We start from the raw sequence: 13201 nt of genomic DNA, 5'->3' as shown, positions 1-13201 counted from the left end.
CAATTCTCTTAAAAAGCAGTTTATACAATGGCCCAAGTTCTCATTGTATGGACAGAATAGCAATGAACCCAGTTGTGAAAGTGAAGAGGACAAAGGAAATCTGGTTTAAGAGTGGAAAGTGAGACCTCTACCCCATGACCTGGGCAGCTCTGGCCTCCTCCTCCCACAGGAGGCCTGCATGGTGCCCTCAGTAGTGAGCAGTCGTGAGCAGTAGTGCTCTACAAATGAAACTGCACTGGTCCTCAGTCTCTGTCATGTCTCGTTAAGTACTCTGAAGCCATGATCACAGTGCTTGTTCCCTAACTGCCAAAGAGTAGATGGGAAGATCTCTTGGCTTTTGCTTCTGTCCTAACAAGAAAGATGCTGTATCCTACCTCATTCAGCCACACTGGAGAGCTCCCCCTCAAACGAGAGAACATTAGACCTCATACAACATGGAAGAACCAGTAGCTATTACTTGATGCTTTGCTTCCTAAAAATGGTGGCCAAATATGGTTCCAGATGTAGGTTTGGATTACCTGACCATGGTGTCACCCGAATTTTCTCCCACACATCCTACAGTCACTGAGTTTTAGAGATCTTGTCACTGTTTTTATTGCCCAAGAGCAAGAATAGAGAGAGGCAGAGACTGATAAAAGAGCATCCCCAGGACCGCCTGTAAGAGGAGTCACAGAGATGTTAGAGATAAATATTCCTAAACTGAACACACACGGCTTTTTTTTCCTTGAATTTCTCTCAACTGCATATATGACAACATTTGTAAATTACATGTATTGTTTTAGAGAAGAGTGAATGAACTCACCAACCAAGCTAACAAGAAGAATATTGCCAGTACCTCAGAAGCCACCAGTGTCCTTGAAAAGCCATGTCTATTATCCTTAGTACCTCAGGTAAATAATTTGCAGAGTTAGGTTATCATTCTCTGGCTTTTCGTTGTTTCTCATGTTGATGTAATCCTAAATGAAATGTTCTGGTTTTGAACTTGAAAGTGAATCGCACTGTGGAGTCTTCATGACTCTCATCTCAAACTGATTTTGAGATTTACATCTACATTAAATGAAGTTCTCCTTCTCCACAGCATAACCACCCTGTGTAGATGGACCAGCAGTTGTCCCCATTCCTCTGTTGGTGAACACCTGGGTTGGTCAGTGCTCAGTTTTTTCCCTTGTGGGACATGCACTGATGATCTCCATGACTTCTGGTCCCATTTACAAGCCTGCCTCTGGAGTAGAGTTCTTAGAGCGGACTTCTGAACTGTGCCCATGTGCACTAATTCCTCCAGGCCCTTGTGGTATTGTACATGCTGTACTTGTAGCAATGTTTCTGCAGTGAGAGTTCCCAGGGATGGGTACATTCTAAATCCATGGGGCCTCACTTTAAGTGAGACCCAGGTGAAACCTAGCACGACTTGTGGTCTTGTGCTGACTTTCCTCCTCAGACCTTTCTCAGACATTGCCTCAGGTGCCATAAAAATAGATAAGCAAGTTACTCAGTAACACTCTCAGCCTCATGAGTTCAGTATCATGACGCTGCCTTACTTTTCTTAATGACAGGACTCAAAATGCAAAGTGGTGGGACACCTGGTGGTGCAGTCTGTTGAGTGTCTGACTTTTGGTTCTGGCTCAGGTCTGATCTCAGGGTTGTGAGATCCGGTCCCGCATCAGGCTGCACGTTCCGCGTGGTATCTGCTTGGGTTTCTCTCTCTCTCCCCCTCTGCCTCTCTGTACTTGTGCTCGCTCTCTCCAATAAATAAAATCTTAAAAAAAAAAAACAAAATTCAAGTGGTAACCTAATTTAAATTTTGTGCAAAGGACAGAGAATTAGATTTTACAGAGTTCAAATTATGTATACAGTTCTACAGTATAGTGTGCAAATTGGTACAAGAAAATGAACTTTGATTAGTGTTAACACCAAGAAGGGAATGAGGGGGTGCCTGGGTGGCTCAGTGGGTTAAAGCCTCTGCCTTTGGCTCAGGTCATGATCCCAGGGTCCTGGGATCGCGCCCTGCATCGGGCTCTCTGCTCAGCAGGGAGCCTGCTTTCCCCTTTCTCTCTGCCTGCCTCTCTGCATACTTGTGATCTCTGTCAAATAAATACATAAATAAATCTTTAAAAATAAAAATGAACAGGTGATTTCAAGGACAAGTTGAGTCAATACATTCAAGTTAGGGGAAAGGTCTGCAAACTCCCTGGGCTTATGAAAGTCAAGACCTGAGTTTTACTCTCCCAGTAAAAGTTAGATGTTACATCCAACTCTGTCAAGAAGTGTGTCCTACTTCCCTTCCTACATTCTTTTTCTTTTTTTTTTTTTTTTTTTAAAGATTCTTATTTATTTATTTGGGGGTGCCTGGGTGGCTCAGCGGGTTAAGCCGCTGCCTTCGGCTCAGGTCATGAACTTGGAGTCCTGGGATCGAGCCCCGCATCGGGCTCTCTGCTCAGCAGGGAGCCTGCTTCCTCCTCTCTCTCTGCCTGCCTCTCTGCCTGCTTGTGATCTCTCTCAATAAATCTCTCTCAAATAAATAAATAAAATCTTAAAAAAAAAGATTCTTATTTATTTATTTGACGGGCAGAGATCACAAGTAGGCAGAGAGGCAGGCAGAGAGAGAGGAGAAAGCAAGCTCCCCGCTGAGCAGGAAGCCCGACGTGGGGCTCAATCCCAGGACGCTGGGATCATGACCTGAGCCGAAGGCAGCAGCCTTAACCCACTGAGCCACCCAGGCGCCCCCTACATTACTTTTTCTAATACTTATTTTACTCATGAAACCATTTAATATTTGTTTGTGTATCTCCTGGTGTCATAATGTAATCTCCATGAGGACAAGAATTTTCCCAAGTCCTTAGGTGCCTTAGATGTTGTAGGTCATTAGTAGATATTTATCAAGTAGATGACTAAATGAATGGAAGGCCTTACTTAATTCATTGACTTGATCTCCAGTTTTTATGCAGATCTGTTGAAAGTTTCTATTGCTGTACGCCTTAGGACTGATTGCTGTCAGTCACGTTCAGACAGTGGTCCCATCTGCACTAGTAATTCAGATTCCCTATGCCTGGTGGCTTGTGTGATGTTGAGAACATCCAGGGACAAAGACCGAGATCATTGTTACTGGGAAAAGTACATCTGTCAGTATTCAGAGGGCCTGGAGAGCTTTCTGCTGCAGTGTGTAACTGGTCCTCATAGAGGAACCCTACCTCTCCTAGTCCATCTCATCGTTTGCCTGGCTGAGATCTAGAGTCTAGTTATAATACTGCCCAGACTTTGACTTGGGGAGGGATAATAGGGAAGGTGTGAGTGACACTCCAGAACCAATACAAGCATTCCCTAGGACTTCGCATCCAACGAGAGTAGGTCAGACTTGTGGCTTATCAATATACCAACATGGATTAAATCAGGAGAGGTCACTACAGTTCTGGAGTGACTGGTATAGACATGTACTAGGTAATATATGGAATGTCGAGTGACATGACAAATCTGTTTCCATACTCTCCTGACAGGATGTGGAAAGGTTTAATGAATTACGGTGCTGGAGTGGATTGTGGGCCTTTGCCTGAGGCAACACTGGGAGACTCTTAAAAAGCATTTTCATAGCGAATGGCTGTTCTTGAGAGCCCTCTGATCACAGGACCTCCTCCGGTAGGGTGGCTTCTACATGGGTTTCATGTATGTTGGCCATTGATTTTTCCCATGTAACAAATACAGTCTCATCTCTCTCATACCTCCAGCCTCAGAGAAGACCACTTTGTTGTTTTTTCTTCTACATGGGACCAAGCACGGTGGGCTTTTTTGTTGGTGTTGTTGGTTTGGCTTTCCTCAATATTGTGAGAGATACTGATGTGTCTTTTAGTATTTATTCTTTGCTGAGTAGTATTGTGTCCTGCTAATATACCACAATTTGTTCATCCATCCTCTTGCTGGGAGACATTTGGATTGTTTCTGGATATTTTAATTATGAAGTTTTTGTGAACATTTTTTAAAAGATTTTATTTATTTGAGAGAGAGAGAGAGAGAGAGCACCTGTGGGGGGAGGGACAGAGGGAGAAGGTAAGGGAGAAGCAGGAAGGCCAACATGGAGCCTGATCCTGGGATACTGAGATCATGACCTGAGCCAAAGTCAGACACTTAACGGACGGAGCCTCCCAGGTGCCCTGAACGTTCTTGTACATGATCTCTTGTGGACACAAAATGATGATACTGTAGATTGAGGTTTCTCAGTTTGACACATTGTAATTCTGGACAAATAATACTATATTGGCCAGGAGGTGGGGGAGGGGCCGCCCTATGCATTGTAACCCCCCGGGTTCTAATCACTGGAGGCCAGGGTGTATCTCTTCTCCCAGTGTGACAACCGGAAATGTCTCCAGAGGTTGCCACGTGTACCTTGAGGGTGTGTGTGCAAAATCACTGTGATTGAGAACCACGGCGATAGCGGTTACACTTGGGGAGGTGATAGTGTCTGGAAGGGGGAGCGGGAACATTTGAAAGGTGCTGGTAATGTTCTGTTTTTATTCAGGGTGCTGCCTACACAGGTAGATTGTCTTGTGAAAATTCATCAAGCTGTATGTACACTTAGGATTTCTGCCCTTTTTGCTGCATATATAAACATTTTTAAAAATTTAAGGTAATGCACTCATTCATGCTAAAGTGTTCTTAAATATGTGAGATTCAGCCTCATGACCAAGTGTAAGAAATGGGGAATCTCTACTGTTTTTGTGCTGGTGAGGGGGAAGCTTCCATGTCCCAATTTTAATTATTTTTATATAGTGCTATATATTGACAAGAACTTTGACAAAACAGGTATGTAATGGAAGAAAACAAAGATTATCAGTAATCTCATAAATCAAAGAGCTACTTTTCATATTTTGATTTAAAACAGATTCAGTTTTGGGGCACCTGGGTGGCTCAGTTGTTAAGCGTCTGCCTTCTGCTCAGGTCATGATCTCAGGGTCCCAGGATCGAGTCCCGCATCGGGCTCCCTGCTCAGTGGGGAGCCTGCTTCTCCCTCTTCCACTCCCTCTGCTTCTGTTCCCTCTCTTGTTGTGTCTCTCTCTGTCAAATAAATAAATAAAGTCTTTAAAAAAAAGATTCATTTTTAAACAGATTTAAAACAGATTCATTTTTACCCCTTCACCTCTTTCACTTAGTACGTGGGAGTATGACATTTGCAGAACTAGTAATCTGTGTGTATATATTCATTTAACCCGATTTTTAAAAATAGCAATAAGCGGTGATTTAAAAATTTTAAAAATAACATCTTGAAAAACATGAATATACATATTTCTGGAACCATGGAGCACTTTGGCTTCGCTGGGTTGACACAGCAGAAAAAGGTGTTTTGCATGTCGGAGTTCACTAAGCTTTTGCGATGGAGGCAGATAAGGTGAAATAACGGCCCTTCTGTGGTTTCCAGAATCATGCTGTCTTGATCATTTATTGCTGCTTACCACACTGCCCCAAACCACAGGAGCCAGAGCAGGAACGATTTTTTATTTTATTTTTGTATTTTTTTATTTTATTTTTAAAGATTTTATTTATTTATTTGAGAGAGAGACAGTGAGAGAGAACATGAGTGAGGAGAAGGTCAGAGAGAGAAGCAGACTCCCCATGGAGCTGGGCGCCCAATGCGGGACTTGATCCCGGGACTCCAGGATCATGACCTGAGCCAAAGGCAGTCGTCCAACCAACTAAGCCACCCAGGCGTCCCAGGAACCATTTTTTAAATAAATTTCTCATGATTCTGTGAATGAAACATTCATATTGTACTTGGGGGGATGGGTGTCTCCCCTTTGGTCTACGTGGCTCCTGCCAGGGAGATGGCTTCTTCACTCATGTCTGACCCCAAGCCGGAGGGGCTGAGGTCGTACGTAATTACAGGCCCTTCGTTTCCACCATTAGCTGCACTTCGGCCTCTCCGTGAAGTCCCAGACCCCCTCGCTGACGATCTCCTGGACTAGCTGGATTCCTCACAGGGTAGATCAGAAGTCCCAAGAGTGCAAAATGTACCTTGCCAGGCCTTTTACTTCTCTAAACAGTGTTTTGTAGTTTTCAGCTAATAGATCTTGCATAGCCTTCATCACACTATTCCTTAGACATTTCATATTTTTTAAATTCTATTTGTCTTTTTTTTTCACTCAGAAAAGAGGGACTATTTCTATTTAAATATATAGTATATTTATTTATTATATATCTATTTAAATATAAAGTATATTTCTTCTATACATGAGGGTCATGCATTTTTAAATTTTTATTATTTTTTAATTTAAATTTAAATTCATTAAATTAAGTTAAATTTTAATTTAATTTCAATTCAATTAGCCAGCATATTATCTATGTTAACTGTCATTAGTTTCAGATGTAGAGTTCAGTAATTCATCAGATAACACCCAGTGCTCACTGCATCACGTGCCCTTCTTAATGCCTGTCACCAAATTACCCCATGCCCTCACTCACTTCCCCTCCAGCAACCCTCAGTTTGTTTCCTAGAGTTAATCTAGGAATTGGTTTGTCTTCCTCTGATGACTTCCCATTCCACTTTCCCTCCCTTCCCCTGTGACCCTTTGCCCTGTTTCTTATATTCCACATATGAGTGAAACCACAGATAATTATCTTTCTCTGATGTCTTATTTCGCTCAGGATAATCCCCTCCAGTATTGTAAATGGTAAGTATTCATCCACATCATTGTAAATGGTAAGTATTCATCCTTTCTGATGGCTGAGTAATGTTCCATGGTGTGTGTGTGTATCTTTCATCTTTATCCATTCATCTGGGCTCTTTCTACAGTTTTGGTATTGTGGACATTGCTGCATAAACATTGGGGTGCAGGTGCCGCTTCAGATTATTACGTTTGTATTTTGGGGGTAAATAGCTAGTATCATAACTGTTGAGTCATGGGTTAGCTCTATTTTTAGCCAGGGAAATGTTGAAAAAGAAAACCAAAGCTAGTGGGATCACAATGCCAGACTTCAAGCTCTATTACAAAGCTTTGATCACCAAGACAGCATGGTATTGGCACAAAAACAGACACATAGATCAATAATATTTGTCTTTTTTAAAATTCCAATTTCCTGTTATTCATTGCTCTTATAGACATATGATAGATGTCCATGTGTCTCATCTGTATCTCGCAATTGCACTAAACTCAGTTGGTCTAGTTTGTTTTGTTTTTGGTACATTAGATAGTTTGTTCAACCTCAGATGATCCTGTCTTCTTTAAATAAAGGCAATTTTTACACCCCCCCCCAATCTGGATGTTTCATTTCTTTTTCCTAGCCTTATCACACTGGCCGAAACCTCTAGTACGGTAGTAAGTAGAAGTGGGAGCAGATGTCTTTGCTTTGCTTCTGATTTTAGGGGAAAAGCATCCAGTTTTTTTTTTAATCATTATGTATCGAATTAGCTGGTTTTGAAAGTGGTTTTTATCACGCTGAGTAAGTTCCTTTCTTTCTTAGTTTGTTCAGCGTCTTTTTTTTTTTTTTTTAAAGATTTTATTTATTTATTTGACAGACAGAGATCACAAATAAGCAGAGAGGCAGGCAGAGAGAGAGAGAGAGAGAGAGGGAAGCAGGCTTCCTGCGGAGCAGAGAGCCCGATGCGGGGCTCGATCCCAGGACCCTGAGATCATGACCCGAGCCGAAGGCAGCAGCCCAAACCACTGAGCCACCCAGGCGCCCCTGTTCAGCGTCTTTATCTGGATTGGATGTTACATTCTGTGAAAAGCTTTTCTGCATCCACTGAAATGATACGGTTTCTAATTTTTTGAGTTTTTTTAAGATGGTAAATTATACTGCTTGGTTTTCAAATATTAAAACAACCTTGTATTCCATGGAGAAGCCTAACTCAGTTGTGCTATATGTGTTTGTACTGAGTGTTCCTGAACTGCACACCTAAAAATGGCTAAAATGGTAAATTTTATGTATATTTTACCAGAATTTAAAAAAAAAACAAGCTGGCTCTGCCCCCCCCTCAGCCCCCAAAAAGAAGAAAAATCACATTTGCCTTTGGTTACCTCAGCAAGCTAAACAGAGTCACTTTCCTTGAGGGAAAATCTGCAGCCCCAGCTCTTAAGGGGAAAGGAGCACGTGTTCCTGCATGGTCCGGGACAGCCAGGTAAGCAGTGAGTTTGTGCCTTACACCAGGTTGCCTAGTTTTGACTGTTCCCTTAAGAATGATGCCACCTTTTGCTTTCTTTTTAAAATTTTTCTATTTTTTTTTAAATTTAATTTTACTTTCCTTTTTTAAAAAAGGATTTTATTTATGTATTTGAGAGGGAATGAATGAAGGGGGAGGGGCAGAGGGAGAAGCAGGCTCCCCCTTGAGCAGGGAGCCTGACACAGAGCTCCAGGATCATGACCTGAGTCAAGGGCAGACGCTTAACTGACTGAGCCACCCAGGCACCCTGTGATTTTTAAATTATGAGTTGCCGTTATTTTCCTCATGTCTGGGTTGTAAGTCAGTCACTGCTCCTCCAGATACTTAGTGTTTCGTAAGGTCTGGCCTGTAGAGTATTGTCTAAGGCAAGGGCAGTGGCTCTCTGTTCACATTCTGCCGCCTGACCTTCCTGTACCAGTGTGGGCAGCTGCCACGGTTGACAGACACCGTCCGTTTTCACTCAGCTAAACTGCAATGAATTGCACCCAGGCACTTCAGCGGAACCTCTGTAACTCAAAACCCCACTGAGCTAGTGGCTCTTAAGGGAGAGAGAGAACACTTCCTCCGTGTAAACCGAAGGGCACTAGAGCGAGGTTGGCTACACTGCTAAATAGACAATTTTCATTGGGCCAGCAAAACCTGTTGCACCCCCTGCTTGCTAATCATTCAGCCTAAATGCACGTGGAAGGGGGATGTCAGGGAGAGAACCCCTAGGCCTGCTTGCAAGAGACCTCAGCTTCTAGATGGAGCTGTTGTACGTGGTGCCAGTGTCCGGCAGGTGGCACTATTGGACCGCGAAACAGCAACCGAGAGCTACCTCTTCGCGAATGCGTTCTTTTTTTTCTTTCTTGGGGAGGTTCATTTTATTTTCTTTAGATCACGCTGGAGGGGACAAAAATCATCTCTTCATGGGGTGAGCTCAGTCAGCATGGGACAAGCTCTCTTGGTCCTTCGCGGGCATTTAGAAAATACACATAGAACACATCGATTTTTATTATTTTTTATTATTTATTTTTGTTTCAAGTTTTTATTTAAATGCTGCTTGACATATAGTGTGATATTGGTTTCAGGAGTAGACGTTAGTTACTCATCACTTATATGTATCACCCAGTGCTCCTCACAACACTCGCCCTCCTTAATCCCACCCATCACTGCTTTAGCCCATCCTCTGGCTGCCTTCCCCAGCACCCCTGTTTGTTCTCTATAGTTGAGTCTGTTTTTCGGTTTGCCACTCTCTTTTTATTTTTCCCAATGCTCATCTATTTTCTTTCTTAAATTTCACATGAGTGAAATCGTATGGTATTTATGATTATTAATTATGATTATCTGACTTATTTCACTTAGCATAATAGACTTTAGCACCATCCACATGTGGAGGCCAAGAAAAACAAGGCTGTACCCACCTCCAGTCTAGCCCAATTTCCAGAGATAAATAACTCAGTTCCTTAAGCCCTAATGTCACCCTCCCCTCCATAAACAAAACTGAAGGAGGCTGAGGTAGAAGGAAAAGTAAATAAAATTAAATTTCTTCTAAACCCAAATCTTACTAACAAGGACGCTTGATAGCAAGAATGTGATATTCCACCAGGAAACTCCCAATTGTCTTCATACTAGCGCCTCATTAAAGGGAAAAACAGCTTTGGCTTGATAGTAACCAGGGCTTCAATATCCTGACAGTCTTCTTTACCCTGATAGCACTTCTGAACACCCCCTTTGTCCTCACTCACTGCTGGGTCCACCCCTACGATGCCTTTAAAAACTCTGACTACAATCTGGCTTGGGGTCCAAGTTCCTACTCCGCTGTGTTGGGTATACTTGGGCCCAAGCTTAAGCTTGTCAAATAAACCCTCATGCAATTGCATCAGTGCTTGGCTTCTTGGTGGTCTCTCAGATGCGAAAACTTGGGTACAACACACATCGTTGCAAATGGCAAGAGTTCCTTCCTTTTGATGGCTGAGTTAATATTCATATATATGTATATATATACATATGTATATGTGTATATATATATATATATATATATATATATATATATATATTAAGGGAACAGAAGGCAAGCTGAGGATAAAGCAGAAGCTGACCACCCCCCCACCCCCGCTGACCATGGGATGTATGAGACATTCCTCAGGCACTCCTGGTACCAATGTTTTAGCAATCTACAAGAAGAAAGCATTTCTATCCATAATCCAGCTTCCAGAAGGAAATGTAAACATAATTAAATGTCCTAATCTGCAGTCCATTGATTCTTGAAGCAGGCAGGGGGACAAGGACCCTGCTGTTTACGGCAGCATTATCAACAATAGCCAGATTATGGAAGGAGCCCAAATGTCCATCAACTGAAGAATGGATAAAGATGTGGTCTATATATGTAATGATCTTCATTAGCAAGAAGATAGTTGGGAGCTTCCTGGAGGAACATTCCACTCTGCAGGCTTCAAGTATCTGTCAATGGGCTGCACATTACAAGGACATTTAATTGTACCTACATTTCCTTCTGGAAGCTAGGCCATTGATAGAAAAGCTTTGTTCTTGTAGATTGCTAAAACATTTGTACACTGAGGGAGACTCGTCTTGCAGGATTGTGTTGTCTGTAAATTAACTGTTTGTTTTTCCTTTAGGGCAGCTTGAGGAATGTCACATGTGTCCCTTGGTGGGGAGCATGTGGGGTGTCAGCTTCTGCTTTGTCCTCAGCTTGCCTTCTGGTCCCTCATCAGCGGCACCTGTTTGCTTTCCCACCAAGAGTGCGAGAGGATTCCCCTTTCTCCACATCTTTGTCAATATCTGCTGTCTCCTGGGTTAGAACCCACCGATTTAAAAAATTCATCCACTCAACATCTATTTATTGAGTACCCACTTAGTCCCAGGAAGTGTTCTAAACAGAAGTAAAACAAACATGGAACATACGCTTCAGCAAGAGAGTTAGACAATAAACAGACAAATAAGTAAATATATAACCTAACAAGTATAATGGCAATCACAAAGCATGATGATAGAACATTACACTAGATAGTGTTTTTTTCTCATTATGTACTAAAGCAAGATCACTTTAGTTCTCAGTCCCTGTAAGGACCTACTTAGCAAGAAGCTTTCATTAAAGTTAAACTGTCCCTGCTCCCCTTCCCCCAGGGGATTCACTTTAAAACAAGTCCTGGAAACCAGCTCCAGGTAACAAAGCCCATATACAAGGGTGGGTCAGGCCAGGTGGAGACCTCTGTTGGGGGTGGGGAGGTGTACTGTCTCCCTGGTTACCAAGGAATATGGGCCCCGCCCTTTGGGAGCCTTTTATGGGCGCCAATCCCAACCAAGGTGATAGGCTGGGTCAAATGTCTACTAGGGTAAATTGTAACTCAATTGGTCACCTAGCATCACTGTGGAGTTTCCTGTGTGTGTTACCATCTCATTGGTCACCTGTGCGTGGCCAGGCCCGACCGCATGGCCTTTGCCCTTAAAAGCTAGACTGTGAAACAGAGAAGGGTCATCCTCTCTTGTAAGAGGTGCGTCCCCTAATGTTCGGTTAGATTCTTGATACTTGGTGCAAAATAAAGCTTTGCTTGACCTTCACTTTATATCAGTCTCGCTCCTTTAATCATGGACCCATTATTGGGGCTAACAATCCCCATTACAAACATTGCTTACATCCTATCTGCTGAATTTGGGCACTTTATTTTTCCTACAGAAATTAAGATCCAAGGAGTTTAGCACACAGATGCTGGGCTTGAAGTAGCTGCCAGGAGATTAGCTATTCTTTGACAGGAACTTGGAAAAGCACAAGGAGTAAAGGTAACAGAGGTTAGTCTGGGTGGCGGAAAAAATGAGGAGGCATTTTATTTTTTCCTCTCCATTTCCAACACCCACTGCCTCCTGCCATGGGGCCACATAGGAGGGCTTCTGAATCTACTCCAACTGTAAAAGTTTGGGTTCCTCCTCTGCCTAAGATTCCTCAAATTTTTGAATCTGTAATTTTATAGTTTCATCAAACTGAGAAAATTTTGGCCAGTATTTCTTCAATTTCTTCTTTGGTAACTCTCTGGTGCTTTCAGGTAACTTTTTCATATTTTCATTTTTTGTGCAGAGTTTATATTTTTGTCTGTAGAATTGGCCCAGATAGCTCTAGAAAAAGATGCCAGAAGCTGTGGAGGGTAGACCAAGATGTTGGGGTAGAAGAGTGTAATGAATTCCTACCCAAATGCTTTCTGTAGCTCTCCAATAACAAATAACAGTATACAATCCTCTGTAGTTCATATATCCTCACAAATCTGAGCATCTCTGACCCCAGAAATGAGTGACACTTACAGGCATCCACACTGCACCAACAGTAGGGTCAGTTGGCCAAGACTTGAGATACAAGTATTATAAGAATTTGCTCAATGTTCAGGATTTTGAGCCCAACAACAGCATTTATGCTCAAATTGCATGTGGCAATTAGCTATTATGACATTGCAATTACTTAAAAATGCACGAAAGAACACTTTTTTAAAAAAGATTTTATTTCTTTTTTGATGGAGAGAGAGAGATCGATCGAAAGTAGGCAGAGAGGCAGGCAAGTAGGCAGAGAGGCAGGCAGAGAGAGAAGGGGAAGCAGGCTCCCCACTGAGCAGAGAGCCCGATGCTGGGCTGGATCCCAGGACCCTGAAATCATGACCTGAGCCAAAGACAGAGGCTTAACCCACTGAGCCACCCAGCCCCCCCAAGAGTGCTTTTTGATACAGAAAGATGTTCACCATATAATGGAGAAAAATGTTACGGAGATTATGTACCGCATACTCCCATTTTTCTAAATTGTTTATTTAGGTGTAGAAATCTCAACCAGGGTGTGAAAGGAAAATACATGAGTTTTGTTTTTTTTTTAAGATTTAGTTTTTTAAAAAAAATAAAGATTTAATTTATTTGAGAAAGAGAGAGAGAGAGAGAGAGCACAAGCAAGGCAAGGGGCAGAGGCCAAGGGAGAAGCAGATTTCCCACTGAGCAGAGAGTCCAATGCAGATCTTGATCCTAGCACCCTGGGATCATGACCTGAACTGAAGGCAGATGCTTCACTGACTGAGCCACAGGCGCCCC

Source organism: Mustela nivalis (assembly GCF_964662115.1).
Source record: "Mustela nivalis genome assembly, chromosome: 18".
In the NCBI taxonomy this organism is placed as follows: Eukaryota; Metazoa; Chordata; class Mammalia; order Carnivora; family Mustelidae; genus Mustela; species Mustela nivalis.
Note: the sequence above shows the minus strand (reverse complement) of the source record.